This window comes from Thunnus thynnus, chromosome 4 (assembly GCF_963924715.1).
Source record: "Thunnus thynnus chromosome 4, fThuThy2.1, whole genome shotgun sequence".
In the NCBI taxonomy this organism is placed as follows: Eukaryota; Metazoa; Chordata; class Actinopteri; order Scombriformes; family Scombridae; genus Thunnus; species Thunnus thynnus.
Window position 1 is genome coordinate 30,874,498 of NC_089520.1, and position 20,428 is coordinate 30,894,925.

At 39.0% G+C, this 20,428-nt stretch overlaps 1 long non-coding RNA gene across 9 annotated transcripts in view; it reads right to left on the reverse strand.

The window, feature by feature from the left end:
* LOC137182051 (uncharacterized) overlaps positions 1–19,757 on the reverse strand; it is a 47,142-nt gene extending 27,385 nt beyond the window's left edge. Inside the window, exons 1-6 of one of the 9 annotated variants that reach the window (XR_010928235.1) lie at positions 18,937–19,757; positions 18,711–18,810; positions 7,738–7,895; positions 5,607–5,696; positions 3,583–5,412; positions 1,925–2,903 (exon numbers count right to left, since the gene is read on the reverse strand). This is a non-coding gene — a long non-coding RNA (uncharacterized lncRNA). Of the gene's footprint in view, positions 1–1,924; positions 5,445–5,606; positions 5,697–7,580; positions 7,896–9,717; positions 9,771–18,702; positions 18,811–18,936 lie in introns of those variants that run through there. The other 8 variants (XR_010928232.1, XR_010928230.1, XR_010928233.1 and 5 more) reach the window with 8 other exon arrangements.
* Between the last annotated feature and the right edge of the window lie 671 nt (positions 19,758–20,428).

A 20,428-nucleotide genomic window follows, 5' to 3' on the forward strand; every position in this document is an offset into this window, starting at 1 on the left:
CTATTAGAGAATACTTGGGGTGAGGAGGGGTGGGGGGAGGTGGGGAGGTGGGGATTGATGCCTCTGGATGAAGTCTCTTTGCACTGCAGGAATTGTGCTGACTGAGCCTTTCTGATAGACAAGCCATGTCTGTATTCAGAGCTCAGCGAGGTTCAGGAACCCTATGTGACAGCAGCAGTGTTTGCCAAGGGGGAAAGGCCATGGTAAAACAAACACGCAGCTTTAGTCCACTGGAAAAATCTGAGAGCTGCCGCTGTTTGCCCAAAGTCTTTAGCTCAGTCTAAGGACGTTTTCACACCTATAATTCATTTGCTCTTGTCCAAATCAGTTGATGAGTTGGTGAACTTGGTGCATTTTTCCCTTGGTTCAGTTTGGAGTTTAGAGCTGTACCGAAACCACCTCCTCTAAACGGTCTTGGTGTGGTTGTTTTGGTCCACACCTGTGTGTGATTACTGTGTTCACACCTGCCCAAATGAATCACACTAAGGGGGAAAATGAACCAGAGTTCAATTTAACCAAACAAAGAATTGCAGGTGTGAAAACATCCTAAAAAAGGAGAGGTGAAGTGATCAGCAAAGAAAATGCTGTAGTTTTTTTGGGAAGGAGCTATATACTATAGCTGTTTAGTGCACCCATTTCATCTAACTCAGTTTATAATCTTAAATGTCTTCAAGCTCCAAATTTGACTTTTGACACATACATTTCAGCATGATACATGGAATAAATTTGAGTGCAGCAAAGTCCTTCGAGGTCAGACTCAGACAGCAGCACAATACAATAGAGCACATTGTGTTGAGTCTCTGCAGCAGCCATTTTATTTGACCTTGGAACTCTTTTGTGAAAGAGACAATTGACTGGCGGACATAAAAGCCCGATCTGTGTCACAGTTGATTTGCCCATACTGACCTGTGGATGAACTGTTTACTTTTCCACCCAGACTCTCCCACATTATATTCTAGTTTTCAATATCTAAAAGAGAGTACACATGCAAGAAAACAGTTTTCATTCAGTATTATGCTCTGTGGGGTTTATCAACCAGAGGTTCAGAGGTTTAGTTTGCCAGCACTTAACAGCATAATTCAAGATGTCTGTCATCTGTATCTCACATGTACAGTAGACTGACAGGACAATGAGAAAATAGTCGGAATTTTGTGCTGAAGACAAATACACTCGTTTATAGTCCTTGTAAAAACAAAATCGTTACATCACAACCCTCCAGCATGCAGCTAAGATCTGTTTGATTGCCACAATCACAGGAGAAAAATTGCATGAGACAGTATTTTTCTTCAACTATCTTGGATAGTTTTTAGGTACACAGATATTCACTGCAAGCATTGCATCATCTTAGTGTATACCAGTAAGGCCGTTTGATCATATTTGCCTTCTAGATGAAAGTGCACTATAAAACTATAAACTACTCAGAGGGGCAGAAACTGATGTGAGTAAAAGGTTTCTTCTTTTCTTCTCATGGGGGTCAACAACCATTCTCTTCTTTCTGTCAAAACCTGAAACAATCATACAAATACTTTTTAAGCCCCAACTTGCTTCTAGCATTTTCTTTTTCTCCTCATGATGGCAGTCAGTAATTCAGCCAGTCTCTTAAAACATGAGCTGATGTTACAGAGACCAAACCCTGCTTTGGCTTTGCCGTGTGATTTTTTTTTTTTTTCTAAATCAGTTGAATGAAATAAAAAATGTTTTTTTCTTATTTTTTAAAAGAAATACAAAATTCAGTTTCATACTGTTAATGATTAATGCTTTGGGGAATTGTACAAAATGAAAGGTTTATAAACACTGTGAGGATTTATTCATGTGTGTAACTATTAAATATGATTAGAACTGTTTTACATATTTCACTGACTGTTTATACGCCAGGTCCCTCTAATGAATAATAGTAATAAGTTATTCTTGACAAACACATTAATAAGCATCTTAAACACTTTTATTTGCTTACAACTTATTATAATGTGTTATAAACCATTTATGACTGCCTGCCCTTTGTATCTCTCCCCACCTACGTTGTTAATAATTCATTGGAGTTACATGTTTAAGGCTGGTGGCATCCATGTGATCACTGCACAGATCAGGTACAGCCCTGGGCAAGTGAATCCTCTCCATTGCATCATGGGCTGCAGATGCAGAGTGATTCACATACAGTATACTGTACCACACCCCTTCTCCCGCACACAAAAATCAACCTGAGATTCAGGAGCTCTCCCCTTGAATCCAATGACCCTCTTGTGGTGGCAGTAAATTTATGAGGTAGCAGACAGTTTGACAGCAATTGTATAATCCACAGAATTTATGAGTGCAGTGGAGGACCTCTAAAGTAGTGGCAGATAATGAAAGATGATGCTGATGTTGTGTGAAAACACTGAGTGGAAGAAATGTGACTGATATCAAAGTAATCTAATTTTGTGGAATCAAATGCATATAGTGCTGTATAAAAGGGAGGAGGTTTGGCTCAAACTAGTATGGAGCTGTCAATTCAATATTGGTGCAGAGTCTTATTCAATTTAGCAGAGGTTAAATCCCAATGATGTGACTTGACAATTCTCCCTCAGAAATCTAATTGTTCCTGACAGTCAGGAGAGACTGTCTGTAAATGACATATAACAAAACAATGAAAAGAATAAATGCCTGCTGCTTTTAGATATGCACATTCATAATGTGTGTTTAGCTAGTTTGAATTGGATGAAAAAAGAAGTATTAGCTTCTACTTCAGCTGTTACATACAATACTGTAAAAACTCATAGCTTATGCACCACAAATCATATTAATGGAATACATTCCATGATGTGATACACTTCATACAAATTCCAGTCAGGTAGGAATTGTTCACACAAATGCACTGATTAGTGCAACAATATACATTTTGATGCTGGAACATCACAGTCTGACATCTGGAAAACACAGAATGCACAGAATGTAAAATCAATTGCAACCTTCATTAGAGTGGAGCAAAGAGCTCTATCAACACGTACAAATGTACTGAAAGTGAAATGAATACATTCAATAACAACACATTCTGTGTGTGTGTGTGTGTGTGTGTGTGTGTTAACCTTAGACAACATGCCAACAGTGGAGACTGCTCTTTGTAAGTAATGAGATTAGCTGACAGCATATGTGCAACAGGATAGTCTCTGTTGCAAAGCACTCTTTGCACACTCTGCATGCTGGTCAGATTTACTGTTGCACAATTCCAATAGCCTTCCAGTATTGTAATGTAGTATCCATTAGCTTTCATACTATCATTGAATTAACAGGTATTTAAATTGATTCAATGGATTAAGAGATAAGAGCAAACACATTCTCAGTGGATCTAAGAATTTATGACCACTTACTAGCTCAGTTTGTGCAGAAAGCTATCACTAAGTGTAAGATGCTTCATATAAGGTTTACTTATTTTCATATATTCTTAACATTACCTTCCGGCATATAAATCTGTCATATTATGGTGGTTTGCGGTGGCGGATGGGTTGTGAGGGCTGGGGGCGGGGGGGAGGGATGCAGTTGGCACCGGAGTGTGTGTGTGTGGGCATGTGAACTTGGCAAAGACATGAGATGAGAAAATACACTCACCAATTCTATTGTCTCCTTGTACATCACGGTTCAGTCTGGGTGGTGTGTTTCTAAGCTCTGCGATGCATTTACCGTCCAAAGGGAGGATTAGTGAGGAACACGCAACAAGATTTGTCTTTTCTCTAGACTGGCTCAATTTTCATATCTCCTTCAACAGAGGCTCATGTTAGGGTTCAACAAATGGTCGGGATCGCAAGATTGTTATTTCAATGGATTCCTAAATAAATGGAAATGTATGACAAATATAATTTAAAACATGAGCTACAGTAGAGAGCACTAATTTATGATGTTAGCTGAAAAAACAGCCTCTCAGTCCTTGACTTTGTGAATTATGATTTTGTGAGCTTGGAATGTAAGATTTGTAGGTGGACGAATTGTGCTTTCAATCTGATGAAGTGTATGGAATCCCAAAGTGTTCAATATTAAATGAGTAAATAAGTCATTATTAAACAAGTAATCACATGAATGAATGAATAAATGAATTCATTATTTTAAATTATAGATTTTATTTCAAAATGCCCTTTTCCAAAAGTCTGTTTTTATTCCATAATATTTTCCCCTTATGTGCCTTTTTATTTCATATATTTTATGATTTTATTTCACTTTCATGTCAGTGAAGTTGTCACAAGTCCTTGCCCCTCACTTTTTAGCCAATCACATAGCCCCTACCTCTCTAAAACAAGCAAGCTCAAAAACTGCTACCATATTTAACCAGTTAACTCCTGTTAGCTAAAAATACAACAATGCATGCTAATTGAGAAAAAACAAAATAGAGGTTGCTGCTGTAAATAAACACAGTATACACACACAATCACTAACCTCTCTTTTTAGTTAGCTTAAGGAGGTTGCTACCTAACTAGCCGGCAAACTATGGGTTTGGTTGTAAACCTGGATTATTACTCTTCATGAAACTGAGGAGAATGTTAACAGCATCAGCTCAAGCCAAGCTCATGCACAACCCAGCCTGGCTAGTTAGAAGGCTAAGTAGTGTGTGTTTTTGTTAAGATAATGTGTCTGTACTGTTATTTTAGTTGTTTGATTCAGGACTTAGACATGGTTGTTAACAGGAGCTAACTAATGCTAAAATCTGTTTTCAGTTGTTGAGTTAACTTGCTTAAAAAAGGCAGGGGGGCATGTGATTGGCTGGAATTTTTAATTGAATTTTTAAATAACATTTTCTATAAAAAAACCCCAAAATGAACTCAAGTAACATGAAAATAAGAACAATAAAATTACATTTAAAAAGTGTTGAGGTTGAGTTTTAATGAGTTCTAAAATTCTGTATTATGTATATTATAATTGGTTCATTTATATACTTTTCACAATTTATGTATGTGATAATTTCTTTTATGTCTTTTTTATTTGATATTGAACACTTCGGGCCTGCATAATGCTGCAGATGTATAAAAAACCACTGAAATTATTAATATGTGGATAAAAATAGATGGAATATTATATTTCTAAGCTTAACATTTATTATTTTAACAACTATTAACAGTAAGTATTTAAATCCCAGAGAAAACAGAATGTATTGAAGAATTATATATAGATACGAGAGAAATTTAAGTTGCTGGAACAGAAGTCAATGGAGCACTTGGGTCCATTGCCTCCATCATGTTTCAGCCAGTGTTTGAAGTGCGTGCGAGCCGCAGCGAGGTACGTCTGGGGTCTCTGCGGTGGAACCTTTTGAGAGAGGGATTAATAGGAGTGGGGGGTCTGCTGATGCATGCTCTTGCTCCTTCGGGTCTCCATAATTCATATTGTCAGCTGAAGACTCTGTGCAGAGCGCCAACCCGGAGCTGTCTCTCATCATCACACACAGTCAAGAGCCTGTCAGAACAGATGAAGCCACCGGCTCAGCACTGTCGAGGAACATTGAGCTGTAATTCACATTCTCCTGCCCCGACAGGCCTCACTAAATCCAGGTCCCGCCATGAAACGCTGGCGTCTGATCAAGGAAGCCCTGTGTTGAAACCACAGGAGAGCCACTGTGCTATGAACTAGATTAGCAATGATCGACTCACCCTGCCTCCCCATCACATGATATTGGCACCAATAATTGGTATGTCGCCTTCCACAGCGCTCCAGTATGTGCCTGTGCATGAATTCTTACACTGTAAAAAAAGAAAATTAAGACATATCTTCTCAGTTCATGGCTTATTCAGGATGCAGCAGATGTGTGTGACATATATAACAACCTCTTCTCTGCATTTTTCTTGTGCAAATTGTGTTGCAGTGATATCGAAATTAAACTCCGAGGGGTTGTTGGGGATTAAATTAGTGTAATGATACGCAACATCACACTGCAGTGTCCTTTTGCCACAGCCTGAAGAGGCATGCGAGTTTATCCGACCCAGTGTAGCTGGGTCTCACAACAATTACCAGCAGCAGCAGCAGCAGCAGCCGGATATTTGTGCTGATATAAACATCTTGGCAGATGCATACAAAAGCTGCAAAGCCACCTTGTCCCTCTTACAGCGAAAAAGTTCCTTTGAGTATATTTAACTGAGAATTTCAACACCATCAGCATACAGAATCCACATCTGTGTCTGATTGGTTTAATTAAGGCATAATGAAGAAGCTGGGATGCTACATCCAGCTCAGGGATTTCTAATGCCCAGTGTCAGACCTCATTTATACCACTAGGCTCTATGATTGGCACCTTGGTCTTCGGGAAACCTCAGGTAGGCTAAACAAGAACCACCAGGAACAGACCGAAGAAAGTATGTTTGAGAGGACTACAAGCAACACTAAAATCCCCACATGTATAAACTGTGAGAAATTACATAATTTGATCCTGTTGCTAATACTTTGCTGAGACATGGAAATTTCCCTGGAAGATATTTATCATTGGACACATATTATCATTCAAGAATATATAAATGAAATTGCACATGTGTAGACATGAGTTGATTTAGCATAACAGCAGTTTAGGAATGTTAATCGCCACACCATCCATTGCTTCGGCGTGCCGCTAATACAAATGTATAATTCAAATAATTCAAATACATATTTAATTTGCTTGAGGCTTGTGTGCAAGAGAACAAATTACAGTGTAGAAAAAGAAGTGACATATTAACATATGTCATCTGCCAGGCTCTGGTTTTATGCTAGCTGCTCAGTGCCTGTTCAAGTTTTCCATTCACGTCTCTTAAAAGCTGCCATTCTGACCATCTTGTGCAGTACCAGACTCTGTAAATGACTTCTTATGATGCATGCAACTCAAATGGCTATACTGTATGTGCTGTATATAATCACAAGCATGTCATTTCAGCTCATTTACCAAGCTGTTTCAGAAGTGCCAAATGTAGGCAACATGTGTAGATAACTTGGTGGAAGTCGTGATTTACACATGTCAGATAATAGGATGTGTCATTGAGGCAGGATGGATCTATACTTGTGCATTAAGGGCAAATGCTAGCCAGCAAAGGAATTTATAAGCATCTAGACTTTTCTCAAAAATGTAACAACGCCTGTGGGCCGCAGCAGCTGCAGAATACCATATGGAAGCCACAAGAACTTTGATAGGTCATCTTGGGATGTTTGTGTTTTCTCCTACAAGGTTCTGATGCTAGAGGAGATTGTTTATAAAGAAACTTGAGTAGAGAAACTGAAGGCACCCCGTGCACAGCAGTGCTTCTCTCCTGGGTGCCAGCCGGCTCACAGTAAACCACAGTAAACCAAAAAAAAAAAAAAAAATCAATATTCCAGTGCACACTAAGATACTAATATTGACACTTTTATTAACAGATTACATTAAAAATAAAAAGGGCCTTTTTTCTTTTGAATGTAATCTGTTAATAAAAGTGTCCAACCCAGCATCCTGGTGTGCACTTGAATATTGATTTTTTGGTAAACATGAGTAAAGTTTATGAAAGGCTCAGTATTATAGTCCTCTCCTTTTCTGTAAGCAAAGCCGAATGTGTATTACTTCTGCTCGCTTTGAAGGGTGCTCACTATCAAAGTGAATGAAAGAACATGAGTACTTCAGCTGTCAATGTGGCTTGGCAGTCTGCTTCTCTTTATCACAACATGAATGAGAGGATTTTAAGCTGCACAAATCAAAGTTTTATATAAACAATGGATCAAAAGATTAATGTGTAGTGTGAAAGGGGTTCATCATAATGACAGAAACACAGATCATGGTCACCCAACTCCACAGTTCTCCTCAGCTCTACAGCGTTTTAGCGTCTTTCAGCTTCTGTTTTGGGTCAGGCTCACTGGTCTCATCGGCTTTGTTCCCAGCAGCAGCAAGCAGGGGGTTTCAACAAAAAAAGCTCTAATAAACCCACTGTGCACTATCTGCCCAGCACCTGCAGCAGACAGACAAAGGTAGCTGTTAGCTGATGAATATTACATTTGCAGCTAAATGAACTGATATTTGTATAAGGAATAGTACCAAAATAGAGCTAAATGGAGGGTGAGTATTGGATTTGCATTAACCAGGTGGCCAGTAACACAAAGCCAAATGAATGTAAATATTTGGTCCGTGTCTGCTGGCTGTGTAAGTAGCCAACTGTTCGCCATTTTATCTTTTTAAGGCCATCATCTAAATTTTGTGTTTACAGCTTGTGCAGCAGGTCCTGAAAAATCGACTACTACTACTACTTTGCCATAATTATTGTGGAGTATATCGTTTAAGTATGATACAGCCTGATAATATGCAACATCCCCTAGTGTAGCAGTGGTGCTATCAATAGGTGAAATCAAACCCTACGCTTAATGTATCCATGGTGTGACTATTATACATTTTGACACAGATGTATAATTTCACCCAAGTGTTGCTGTCATTATCACTTATTTGAAATAATCAGCTAAACTTGAGGGAGACAAATGATTTTCAATTGGAACCCTTCTGGGAAAATCTGCAGAACATCACTGAATCTTATTAAAAAACCTATGAAGAAAGTGTGATGATGGTTGATGATAGTTATTACTATTGCATGTAGAACATATGCTCCAATTTGTACCAAACAACTTTAAACATTCATATTGTGACACAATCCAATAAAAGTGTTACATGGTTGGCAAATTCCTCCACTTGCCTGATTAGCACTTCTTGGCATTTGCTGTAGTAGATGTGATCAACCTTTAATTACGCTGATTAGCTTCCAAACAAAGAGAAGACAACTTATAATTGTACTTGTGGATACTAAGTTTCCTGAAAATATAAAATGTCGACCTCTCTAATGAACTTTTCAAAGATTTAACGAGCTGAGAGAGCAGGATAAACTACAGTAACGAGCCTTCTTGTTTTAAGGCTTTCAAGTTGAAAACAGTATATCAGTATATCAACTATGCTGTGTCTAGGGTGTACAAGTCTATCTATAATTTAGTTTCAGCAACATATTGCTTGGATCCAGGGAGAGATTTATCATTAAGGTTTATTATTTGAGCTTTGGCTTTTAAGTTGTTTTAGCAGAGAATTCTTCATGCTATTGGACAAATTATAAAGCATGAAAAAGATCATCTATCACTGTCTTGATCACCAAGGTGCATGTGCTGGTATAATCTACAGCCATGTAATGCTCCGCAATAAAAATGACAATAAAAGAAAAAAAAATTAATGAAAAAATGTTCACCAAAATGCAATTGGACAAGTTCACAAAAAAGGGAGCACATACGCTATATGTTATAAATATCAGCCGCTTCATTTCTACCGCTGCTCTTTCCAAAACGGCTCATCTAGAGTTACACTTTGACATTATGTTCAGATGGTTATGCAACTCTCAGTGACATTTATGGTATAATCTGGAAGAATGCTCATGTGCACCTGTTTGTTACATATTATATAACCAAGATGTTATTTGAACAGTTGTAAATGACAGCTGCTGCTGTTCATTCACTGTGGAGTGATAATGAATCCAGACCCAAAGGATTAACACTTACAGCAACAATGGCTGATGAAATTGATTTATTTAATTAATTCTTTTTCTCAGGTGGATCTTGATAAAAAAAAAAACAAAAAAAAAACACTCACAGACTGATCAGACTCAATGATATTTATTTTCCCAGGAAAAAGTGGAGCTGATAAATATTAATGAGTTTGACATAGAATACAGAGTTAAAGGATATCTTTGTTTGGGTGTATAAAGAAATTACAATATGAAGAAACAGCGTGACAATATCAAGAAACTTAAGGGAAAATTGGCACCTGGACCACAAAAACCTCTCTGTATCAAGAAGACCTAAAAAGAGAACAGACTCTACAAACACTGCACAAGAGGCAAAACTCAAGGACACCATTCAAATAGAGAAGAGGGAGAAGAGACGAGAGATGCTGAGAGAGGGTGAAGCAGGTAATTTCAGATAACACATGATGTGAGAGCAGTTTTGAGCAAAGACAGAGCAACGAGCATTTACATTTTTCCTGACAAGGATCTCTTGTCGCTGTGCGAGTAGTGTGATGTTGTAGTGCTGCAAAAGAAGGTCAGGTGGATAGTTGGGGTCAACAAAGCGGGTGACCTTGATATTTAAGACCTCTGTTCATATCCAGTCTCCTACCGACAGTCAGTGATGGTTTCTTTTAACTCTAATCACAATTGTCTACTAACCTTAACCAAGTAGATTTAGGTGCCTGAACCTAACTGAGCTTTAACCATAGAGGTAGCAGGAAACACTAATATGAATCATTTTAGTAACAGTGATTTGTAACAGTTTTGCAAGGCATTGACAAATGAAGTAATCCTGCCAGTATGGATGTCAGATCAGAAATGGCTCACATGGCCATTTTGGTGATGACAAACATTTTTTTGTCGTTTAGGTTGGAGGACTTGTTGATAATGTTCTATTCACCGAGTTAAAGTGACTGTTTAGTTGTGGCAACATGGCTAAAAACAAGTGCGGGGGCGAAAGTAACACAAATAGTCAGATAATCATACAGGGAGAGGAAAAGCAAGATGAACTGTAAAAGTATTACCCTTTTAAACATCTGTCACAATTTACAGATGACATCCCACTATCCTGACCCACCGTACTCATTGTAGTTGTGCACACACACATATACTTTCTATGCAATGAGGGATTACTACCAACATTTTGGGTGCACTTGCATTCGGTTTTACCCATTGATAGAGTACTCCACAGATTTAGCATTGCACTTCTAACATTGTCGCTCTCATGACAGACATTTAAAAAAGGATCAAAATCAATGCAGCAGCACCAGAGATATTGCCATCAGTTTAAATGGAGATCCATGTGTGTTATGCTAGTAGCGGCTAAAGTAGCTTCGAGCCACTAGCCTCAAGCAGAGATAAAAAGTGTACTACAGAGGCCTGTTAACCTCACTTCTTCCTAACTCCACTAACTTTTTCATTTCAAACTTTTAGTCTTCAGTCCCAACTGACATGTCACTTAAGTCAATTGATCAGATTTCACAGAGCTCCTTTATACAACTTTATTCACGTATGCAGTAGTACTTCCCAAGAGCTGGAAACTGACCTTGATGAGTAAAATTGGAGCAGTTCCCCTTTAATAAAGTGTTTTAGACAATCAGACTAAACAGTTGGATTTTTAAAATTTCTAATACAATCAAAAGCTTCAGAGCAGCTACTGAGTGAACTGGAGGTCCAGAATTAATTTTCAGCCCCAAGATCCAACTTTTAATAAAGTGGAATTATTCTCTAAAGTAAAAGTTGAGTTCAAATGTTAGTTGCTGCCTGTGATTTTAAGTTTTCTTGAAATTTCTATCACATTAGAAATTCATAAAAGAAGGTTACAGAGGTGGTTTTTAATCCCTTTAACATTCAAGTCCTTGTTTGGTCACATTCTGAGCTTGAAAAACTCAATTTATCTGATCAAGGTCACCCTTTGAAAGTAAAACGCTGTTAGCATTCAGAAGCATAGAGTAACCTTGTTTTTCTAATTTGATATCCCTTATCTATGTAGATGGTAGATGCACTGCTTCCCACTCATTCACTTACATTCACAGCTGGGAGCTGCCCAGCAGAGTCACAGTTCTCTGCTGTTGGCCACAGAGCAGCTCCACAAGGGCAAATGGGGGTTAAGTTCCTACATCAAGAGCAGTTATATGGTAGTGGTTGAGAGAAGAAAAAAACATTCCTCATTCACTTTCCCTATTTCTTGTTTTACTTCCTGTGTCACCCACATGTTCCCTCCGCCAAGGACAAGAGACAAGAGGAATCAAAACAAGAAGAAGACAGAACACAACACGGCAGAAACCTTGACAAAGCCACCTGAGCCCCCGCCTGAAGAGAGCTTCAAACATGAGAGTTATCAGAGCTGAGAAGAAGAGTCTCCACCCCCTCACCAACAACTACCTGTAAGGATTCATCTTCTTCAACCCCCCAAATCCCAACCAGGTCACCCTCCTCTCCAGTCACTCTTTCTCCCTCCTCCCCCCAAACTTACATCTCATCCCTTCCCCGCCCTACTCCCATTTTGTCTCTCCTAAACCCCCCCTCTGCATCCACCTCCATCATTGGCTTTAAGTCCTCAGCCAGTTTTGACACATTCGTCACAGTTACGCCCCCCCCCCCCCATCCTCCCATCCCCCTGCCCTTCCCTCCCATCCACGGCATGCATCAGAATCATCCTCTGTCTCCCCAGCGTGATAAAAGCACAGCACTTCCAATTATTTGTTAAAATGAAATTTAAAATACAGCAAGATCTAACTGATATCTGCTGGGTCCAGACTACAAGGCTGATGGTCATGAATATTCCTTCCCAGGACAAGCCGGGGCCCAGTGTGTTTTGGTTGCTTCCTCAATTCCTGTCTTGATAGGTAATAGAAAAAGAATGGCGGATCTACTAAGAAACAGGTAGCACTCAACCAATTCTGCAAATTTATCAAATTGAGCATCCATTCCTCATCAGCCACAGCCTGCCACAAAAAACTGGGCAGATAATGCTTTTAACACATTAACTTTAGCATTATTAAATGTCAGGTCTTTGGCAGGAAGAACATTTTTAATCAATGATTTTATCATCAAGCACACTTAATTTTACTTTTTTAACTGAAACAGTGCAGCTGTTCTTATTGAATCAACCCCTCCCCAGCTGGCAGGAAACGTTTGCACAACATTGGCTAACATTATCTACAAGTTCTAATAAAGAATTTTAATCTAATGTTCAAAAGCATTTTAAGCATGTTTATCAATTCAAATAATGTTCTAATAAGGTTAAATGCTAAATCAGCAGGAAATTTTATTTTGGTTCTCAGAATGTTCTAGGTTAACGTTCTCTAAAAACATTCTAAAATGTTTGGTGATAACATTGTTAGAACATTATGCTCTAACATTCTCATTCACTCTCATCAACATTTTCTGAATGTTGCAGTGAGAATGTTCTTCCTTTGTTACCATGTAATATTGTGTGAATGTTATATAAAAGACCATTCTATAATATGTTACCTCAACAACGTCCTCAAAACATCCTCAGAAGAGCAGTTAAAACATTATGTCTTAGATAACATTTAACCTTATAGGAACATTATTTGAAATGATAAACATCCTTAAAATGTTCTCTGAAACATTTTCTTTAAAAAATGATTAGAACTTGTAGGTAACATTAGCCAATGTTGTAGGAACGTTCCCTTCTAGATGGGTTAGGTCTCCCATATTCCCTGTACTCACCTCTGTTTTTTCCCTCCCTTGCGCGTGGGTTTGTCCCCAGTTTGTCTATGTTTATGTGTCTATGCTGGGCGTGGCAACCTTGGGTGCGTCTCAAGTCTCTTTATTTTATGTCTCCTCGCTCCTCGCCTTAACCGGAAGTTGTTCCTGATGCGCCATTTTGACAGGCATCCCAAGTCTCTGAGGAGCGAGGAAACATGAGAGCGGCCTTCACGGAAGTCTTTTACCAGCCGACACGCCCCCTTATTGGATATCAGTTATTGATTGGACGCTGCAGCTGATCAGACTGATCTGATACATCACTGTAGTTTCATACCGAAGTGGAGACAGATTACAGATTAAATTTAAGTGTGTAACTCCCAAGTTTTATGCTTTGCTTGTTTTCTGATTCATCATATATAATTGTCGGTCTGATCAACAAAAGAACCATAAACAACTTTCTTTATTTATTAGAAAGATTTTTCTTTTCATGATGTTTTTTCCTCCATTAAACTGTTTCTTGCTGACAGACAGACTCTTCCTGACTTTAATTTTATCAATAATAACAGTTAAACACATTTATATTTTACATCATTTATCGTCATTTCCATTCACTCACATGTGAGGCTGAAAATTCCTGAGTGTCGGGTTTGATATGAGTTACATAATTTCCATTTTCCCTGAAACATTTAGCCAAATACATATTTTCCAGTGTTCAGAAGACACCCTGATCATATTCTGGGTTATTGAATAATGAATTCATTATCAGGATTATCAAAAAATACAGACGCAAATAATCAATAAATAGTATAAACGCATTCTGCGAGTAGAAATGGTTCCTGTGCCTCTGAGCAGGGCACAGTATAAATGCAGAATGCAGGTTTTTATTTAGGTGTTTGTTTAACAGGTAACAGGCTGCAGAGAGAAAACAGCTGCTCTAGCGGTAATTACTGTGCACCTTTATTAGTGTCAGCACAGTGCACATGTGTAAAGACACAAACTCCATCAAAAGTTTCTACAGCTGTAAAAGCCGACTGACGTGATCAGCTGTTGCTGTCATCAGAAACGGACGTCCCTTCACATGACGCTTCAGAGGAAAGCACGTCTCATGTCTCTTAAAACAAATTTCCTCGTTTTCTCTCTCCTCCTCCTCCTCCTTTCGTCTCTCCATGCATCCACAGTGTGAGGGACTAAGACGAAAGGAAAAGACACAAGTGAGGGAAACGTGGATGCAATTTAAGAGACTTGGGATACAGCCCTTGACTCCATCTCCCACTCTTCAACCAGTGCACCTGCAGCTGACCACCTAATCAACTCAACAAGCCACTGCAGCATAAAACCCCGACTCATCCATCAAGACCCTGCCAGATTGTTCAGTCTACCATGCAGTTTACACTCCAGTCTGCCTCAGTTTCCAGCCACGAACAGCGTCATGTTCATCACCTGTCTCTGGTTTGGACCCTCAACTCATTGCCTGCCCTGCTCTACTAAGAAACCCCATTGTCTCCAACCTGCTTTTACAACACCGAACCCCTCACCTGCTCCACTCCAGCTGCCACTCTTTGCCCCACTCCGATATTGGACTCTGGTGATTTCAACCACACTGTCTGCAATAAACCCTTTTCTAAACTGCTTCTGTCTGAGTCTGTGTCCTGCATTTTGGGTCCTAAATTGAGTAATTATAACAGTTTAATGTAATGTTATAACAATATTATCACTAAACATGTTAAGAAGGTTGTCACCAAGCATTTTTAGGATGTTTTTAGAGAACGTCATCCTAGAACGTACCAGGAACCAAAAGAAAACTTCCTGCTGAAAATGTTTCACAAAGAGCATTTGGGAATATTGTTTTAACAATGTTATCACTAAGCATTTTAGGATGTTTTTAGAGAACATTATCCTAGAACATTCTGCTCAGAACGTTTTTAGAACAAACAATTTCTAGCCGGGTCCCAACTTCAGTTTTATGAGTGAAGCTAGAGTGCATAAGAAAAGGAGGTGGAGTTGCCATTTTGTTTAATGATTCTCTCCAATGCAAGAAGATATCTTTTTTGAAATTTTGCTTCTTTTGAATATGTGGCTCTTCAGTTAAATTTCTGTTCTCAAGCTATATTTCTAAATATCTATAGGCCACCTACATACTGTGCAAACTTTTTTGATGACTTCACTCATATTTCTCCCATTTTAGCTTCTCTGCACTGGCTCCCTATAAAATCCAGAATATAATTTAAAATCTTTCTCCTCACCTACAAAGCCCTTAATGGTCAGGCACCATCATATCTTAAAGAGCTCATAGTACCCCTTTACCCCACTAGAACACTGTGTTCCCAGAGTGCAGGCTTACTTATGGTTCTTAGAGTCTCCAAAGTAGAATGGGGCTGGCCCAGGCTTGCCTTGGACTGCTATAGGCCTAGACTGTAGGGTGACTTCCCATGATGCACTAAGCTCATCTCTCCTCCTCCCCCTCTCCATATGTACACATTCATGCCCTATTACAGCATGTTACTAACTTGGCATCTTTCCTGGAGTTTTGTGCTTTCTCGTCTTACAGGTGACCTTCAGCTGAGGACTGCCTGCTGTCCCCTTGGTCCAGCTTGATGCCCACTGCTACCACTATTATTATAAGTCATATTTCTATTATTATTATTGTTGTTGCTATGCTTCTCTGTTTCTCTCTCTCCCCCCTCCTTCTTCCTCTCTCAACCCAACCGGTCAAGGCGGATGGCTGCCCATCTAGAGCCTGGTTCTGCCTGAAGTTTCTTCCTGTTAAAGGTGAGTTTTCCTCGCCGCTGTCGCTAAGTGCTACGGTCTAGACCTGTGTGAAAAGTGCCCTGAGATAACTTCTGTTGTGATTTGGCGCTGTATTAATAAAATTGACTTGACTTGACTTTGCTGGACTGATGTCTATAATCTGTATTGACTTTGACTGTATTGTTGGTAATTTTAACATCCATGTTGACAACCCCCAGGACAGAGGGACTAAATAATTGTATTGTGTTCTTGATAACTATGGACTGACTCAGCGTGTGACAGAGCCCACACAAAACAAGGAGTACACTGTGGACTTAATCATCTCCAAAGTTCTGAACATTTCTAAGGCTGTGGTGACTGATGTTACTCTCTCTGATCATTCCTGTGTTTTCTTTGATTATGCTATCTCCATGCACACAAATGTTCAAACAGAGGTAATCACAAAACAGTACTGAAAACAGTTCACTGAAAACACCAGTGAAATATTTATTCAGGCTTTCTCTACCACACAACCCTCTCTTGGGTCTCAGTCAATGAGCTTGTAGATCATTTCTATTCTAAAATCACAAATGTTATTAATGTTATTAATGCCATTGCACCCAGTAAGGTGAAGATGGTCTCTGGTAAGAAAAAGGTCTCCATGGAGAAATGCCACACTGGTCAGAATAGAAAAAAAAGAGTCGAAAAGCTGAACACAGGTGGGCGAAAAACAAATGCCCAGGTTCATTATGACATCTGTAAAGAGAGACTTTGCATTTACAATTTGGAACTGAGAAATGCAAAGCAGTCCTTCTTCTCTGACATCATCGCCAAAAACAATAATAATGCATGCGCCTTGTTTGCTGCTGTCGACAGACTAACAAACCCTCCTGTGTCAGTAGCCTCTGAACTTCTATCCACCAGGGCTTGCAATGAATTTGCCTCCTTCTTCATTGACAAAATTCAGGAAATCAGACAAGCAGTCAGTGCCTCCATATCAGGTACAGGATATGTGTTGTCACTGTGTCCACTTAAAATCAGTTGAAGTAGTGTGACACAATTTTATCCGATCAACCATAAAAACTTGGAGGACATTATACAACATCTGAAATCCTCCTCCTGCTGCCTTGATATTCTGCCAAGAGGCTTTTTCAAAAATGTTTCTAATTGCATGGCCCCAGATCTTCTACAAATTGTACATATGTCAGGTTTCTTTCCACACGCCCTGGAAACTGCTGTGGTCAAGCTTAAAAAAGAACAATCTAGACAACTCACTAATGAACAATTATAGGCCCATATCACACCTTTTTTTCTAAGTAAAAAAGGTTAAAACCAAGTAAGTTTTGACCTGTTTTTAAGTAGAATCATTGAAAAAGCTGTTTTTCAACAGCTGAACAACTTCTCGGTGCTAAGCAACTGTTTTGATGTCTTCCAGTCAAGATTTTGACCACACCACAGCACTGAGACTGCTCTTATTAAGGTCTTCAGTGACATCTACTTAAACATAGATAGCAGCAGAATTTCAGTCTGGAAAACTGGTGGGACTTTCTGGCACTGTACTAAACTGGTCTGAATTCTACTTAAAGGACAGGGACTCCTTTATGTCTATAGGTAATTACACATCTGAGCGACAAAAATGACCTGTGGACTTCCCCAAGGCTCCATTCTGCAGCAACATCTACATACTCCCACTAGCTCAGATTATGGAAAACAACAAAATATGTTACCATAGTTATGCAGACAACACACAAATTTAAAGCAAAGCTAAAACTGAAGTAATTGTTTTTGGAGCCAAGTTAGAACAATTAAAAGTCAGCGATCAGCTTCAGTCAGTAATGTTAAAAACCACAAACCAAGTCAGAAATCTTGGTGTAGTCATGGACTCAGACCTGAATTTCAACAGATAATTACAAAGTCAGCCAACTGTCACCTTAAGAATATATCAAGGATTAAAGAACTTACGTCTCAGCAGGATTTGGAAAAACTTGTCCAAGCATTTATCTTCAGTAGACTCAACTACTGTAATGTTGTCTTCACAGGTCTCCCTAAAAAAAAAAAAATCGATCAGACAGCTGCAGCTGATTCAGAACACTGCTGCTCAAGTCCTTAGTAAGACCAAGAAAGTGGATCATATCACTCCAGTTCTCAGATCTTTATACTGGCTGCCTGTCTGTCAAAAAATTGATTTTAAAATACTGCTGTTAGTTTATAAAGCACTGAATGGTTTAGGCCCAAGATACATTTCTGATCTTCTGCTACGTTATGAACCATCCAGACCTCTCAGGTCATCTGGGACAGGTCTGCTTTCTGTCTCCAGAGTCAAAACTACTAACTACTAAACATGGAGAGGCAGCTTTCAGTTTTTATGCACCACATGAACTGGTCATCAGGTATGCTGCAATTCTCAGTTCTTTTAAATAAAGGCTGAAGACTTTTCTGTTTGCTGCTCCCTTTTATTAAATCAAATTTGAGGCTTTTGATTAATATCTTACACTGCACTGTAACTTTTAGGCCCTGTTTACACCTGGCATTAACATGTATCTTTGTACCAGCGGAGGACTCTCTTCTATCCACTGTTACACTTAAACCTATCTAGTCGCTTGTTTTCTGTATAGTCGGAGTATCGGTAAGCATGAACCACTGGAGTTAAACCACTCATTACAAAATACTGCAGAAATAGCCAAAGTATGCTAGTACAAAAGAGTGCAAAAGTAACTATAGTGGCTCATCCCTATGACACACAGAGCCCACAAATTCACAATTAACAGTCATACATTCACAGTTCTTGAAATTTTACGGATGAATGTGTAAACTAAAATACATACTGACCTGTGCATCTGTCCAGGAGCATGATGCGTGATGCGTGATGGCGGGACACTAATTACATCGGGTTCCCCACACGACTATGCTCTATATACTGTCTGCATGTCTGTAAACATCCAACAAATACAGAAACATCAGCGTACAACATCTTACAATTTGTAGGTATCCATTACCCTTACATATGTATCATTTGATATTTCGTATCAACAATCACATTTTACATGATATTTACCTTCAGAAACAGTCCATAATAACCGGAAAACATTGCACGCTCACGTCGCGGTAAACAAGATGGCTTTTCTCTTCCGGTTCTCTCTCCAAACCGTTTCCCAACATCCTTTGCCCTCACAGGGGGTTTCCCAAATTTAGACAGTGCCATCTGGTGGTGTTAATAACTACAGTCACGTTTTCCCACCCGGCTACATATAAATATATATATAACCGCGAGCAGCGAAGTAAAACTAAAAACTGTCGTTATCAACTTGACAGGACAGAAGAAACTATCCAGTAAAGTTAAGCCTCTTAAATTTTTTTTAGACAGACAAGCGAAAAACAAGTTCTTATCTGTTTTTGGTTTAATTTCTATTCCAATTGTCGATTTGATGAGGAAAACAGGTTAGCGGAATGGGGTGAACAGGAAAAGATGAGAGGTGAATTACGTTTTTTTAATTCACATGAAAAACGGAAACCAAAATAATACATTTCTTTATCCTGTTATCAAAAAAACTGAACACAGGAGGCAGCAATGCAATTCCCGTGCCTAGTCTGCCACAAAATAGATGATATCAGTTAAGTAGGCGGTCCTTCAATGTGGCCCTGGACGCATTGCATTTACACTGCTAGATGAATCTGGCCACATGTGGCTCAGACCACCTCCGAATCTGGTCTGAATGATCGGATCTCCATGCGTCCTCAATGTGTCTTGGGTGCGTTCACACCTGTACTTAGAGTTGTCCACTTGTGATCGGATCACCTGAGACACATGTTAATGCCAGGTGTAAACAGGGCCTTACTCTCCTGTTTTATCTGTCTTACCCTATTTTAGCTTATTTTTTATTTTCTATTTAACTCTTTTTAATTGTATTTAAATGTCTTTTATATTGCTTTATGTTGATTTTACATTTTGTCTTGTTGCCCTTTATGTTTTATAGTATTTAAAGCACTTTGAATCGCTTTGTTGTTGAAATGTGCTGTACAAATAAGCTTGCCTTGCCTTGCCCAGATTCTCATTGCTGGTCTAGGATTTAAAGTGAAAACCTCTCAGTTAGAAACCTGCTTGTCTAACCTGTCCCTCATGCAAGAAAAAGCACTTGTGATTCTGGATTCCTGAAGTCTTTCTAAGGTGCAAAGCTATTCCAGTCCACCACTTTGATCCAAACTGAATAGCTCAGTAACTATTGGAGGGGTTGGATGCAAGCACACTAAACAAAGTTGAACATAAACATCACCTGCTAAAGATCAGCATGTAAACATTGTCATTAAGAGCATTTTAATGAAAAAAAAGGTCATGCCTGCACTGCCCTACACCAAGCCACAAAATTTAATCTGGACAACATTTCAATCCTACTCGGATCTTCGTCAGATCAGAATGTTTGTAAAAAGGATGTTTTCCTTTTTATTCCGTTTTTCATGTGCACCAATAGGCTGACAAGCTCTATAATGACAGGTGTGAGTAATCATTCAACCCACACAGGGTGATAAACATCTCAAAGCAATTAATACTT